Here is a 2,898-nt window from a genome sequence, read left to right on the forward strand (position 1 = left end):
ACTTTGTTTCCTACTCAATGAATGAAAAAATCAAAATGTTTGAGTATTTGGGTGTCCTTAATTCTAAGAAGAATCAAACAATAAGGGATTTGCAAAATCAACTTGATCTTCTTGAAACTGAAATATCCATGAAAAATAACATTATTGATTCCACTCAGGAAAACCTTAGAATCACTAGTTTGTCAAACTCATCTTTGTCTGCTGAAATTGATAATGTTAAAGATCTGTTGATCAAAGAACAAACTGTGCTCCAAATTTGGGTAAAATCTCACAAAAATGCTAATTATATTATTTCTTGGGGGTAATTTTGCAGAAGCTGAAAAAGTTTTTAAATCACAAGAAAAAGAATCTGAATTTTATTCCATGAATGAAGTGAAAAACAATTTCAAAAACAAGTTTTTCAATAACTCTTTTATTAATCAGAGTCTAATTGATGAATACTGTGTTACTAACTCTAATGGTGTCACTGAGTGCGATGTTGAAATTATCGGAATTGATCCAACCTCTTACCCTGCACATCTTGTGAGACCAACTCCTCTCTCTGAGAATATTATTGCCTTCCCTATCTCAAATGGAGTGTTTCATGCTGTTCATGAACAACTTAAACATTTTCCTGATTGCAATGCTTCTGTGAACATGTCCAAATTAGATACTGATGTTAGCTCCACATCTGTCACTGATCATATTTTATCTGCCACTGAATTCAGTTGTGATTCAATGATAAACAAAGGGACTCAAAGTTCATTTGGTGAATCTTACAAGTCTAAATGTGTTAAGTCTAGAAATATGCTCACCAAGAAGAACTTTGGTACTAGAGTTTGTTACAGATGTGGTGATACCTCTCATAAGATCAGTGAATGCTCATTTGATGAAACATCTTTAAGAGCTGATAACATTAAAGTTAGAAATGAAAAATGGACTCTTAAGTCAAATTCTTTAAAATGTCTTCCTAAAGAGTGTTATAACTTATTATCAAATAACTTTGTGAATGACCCATCTTCGAATGGGTCAGTATGTTCTAACTAGTTTCTCAGTACTGCAGGGTCAGGAACATCTTTGGTACTTAGATAGTGGATGCTCAAGACATATGATAGGATCCAAGTCTCTCCTGGAAGATTATGTAAAGAAAACTGGTCCTGCAGTAACATACGGAGACAATGGAAAGGGATTCACCAAAGGATATGGAAATATCAAGTGCAATAACGTGGTTTTTCAAAACGTTTCATATGTAAAGGGTCTCAAACACAATCTTATCTCCATCAGCCAATTGTGTGATGCTGATTATGAAGTTCACTTTACAAAGAAGGAAGGAAGAGTTGTCAACACTGACAAGAACATCGTACTTTCAGCAAGTAGAAAAGATGATATATATGTTCTTGATATGTTCTCAAGTGACAAGGCGCTGATGCAATGTTTCTTTACAAAGTCTCAAACCAATCTCAGCTGGATTTGGCATAAAAGGTTCTCTCATTTGAACTTTAAGAATCTATCCAAAATATCCAATCAAGATCTAGTTAGAGGTCTCCCAAAATTCAGCGTTGTAAAAGACAAGATGTGCTCAGCGTGTGAACAAGGAAAACAAACCAAGTCATCATTCAAACCCAAGTCATGTTCTAGCATATCTGTTCCTCTTCATTTACTACACATGGACTTGTTTGGACCTATTCCTGTTCGTTCTCAAGGAGGAAATAAGTATACTCTAGTGGTTGTGGATGAGTTCACTCGATTTACATGGGTGGTTTTCCTAAAGAAGAAGAGTCATGCTGCACAGGAAATTATCTCACTGATTCGTAAAAATGAGACACTGACGGGTCTCAAAGTTAAGCAGCTAAGAAGTGATCATGGCACTGAGTTCCGAAATTCAACTCTTGAAGAATTTGTGATCATAAAGGCATTAGGCAAAACTTCTCAGCTCCTCGTACTCCTCAACAAAATGGAGTTGTTGAATGAAGAAATAGAACACTGATTGAGGCAGGAAGAACCTTAATGATTCATGCTGGTCTTCCTATGTCATTTTGGGCTGAAGCTGTTAATACAACATGCTATACTCAGAATCGATCTCTAATTCACAAGATTCACAAGAAGACACCATATGAAATGTTGAAAGGTCGAAAGCCAGACGTATCCTTCTTTCACGTGTTCGGATGTATTTGTTATATTCTTAATCAGCGTGACCCAAGATCAAAATTTGAGCCTAAGGCTGACAAAGGTATTTTTGTTGGGTACTCATCTATTTCAAAGGCTTTTCGTGTGAACAGGCAGTGCATTAAAGAATCCATTCATGTGAAGTTTGATGAGGAATCATATACTGATGAAAAGGTCACTCATTCTCCTTCTATTTTTGAAGAGCTTCTCTCTTGCCCATATGATGAAGTACCTCATGCTGAAGATGAAGCTACCATTTCTGACTCTATCATCACAGTTTCAAGTTCCTTGAATCAAGATATTGCAGTTAGATCATCAACTAATTTGTCAGATGCTGATGAAACCCTTGAAGCTGAAGATTCTCTTACAACTGATGTTCCTCTCAGTAATAACTCGTCAGCGTCAAATCCATTGGAATCAGTATCAGCTCCTGTACATCGAGATCACCCTGTTGATCAAATTATTGGGAATCTTTATGATGGTGTCCGAACCAGATCTCGTGTATCTAATAATTTCTGTATGTATGTTAACTTTGTTTCAATGATCTTACCTGACAAGATACACTCAGCTCTTCAAGACGCTGACTGGATTAAAGCCATGCAAGATGAGCTGAATGAGTTTGAAAGGCACAAGGTTTGGACTCTTGTTCCCAGACCATCAGGAAAGACCATCACCGGAACACGCTGGGTCTATCGCAACAAGGTTGATAAAGATGGCATCATTATTCGCAACAAAGCAAGGCTTGTTGCTCAA

Source organism: Lactuca sativa, chromosome 3 (assembly GCF_002870075.4).
Source record: "Lactuca sativa cultivar Salinas chromosome 3, Lsat_Salinas_v11, whole genome shotgun sequence".
Taxonomy (NCBI): Eukaryota; Viridiplantae; Streptophyta; class Magnoliopsida; order Asterales; family Asteraceae; genus Lactuca; species Lactuca sativa.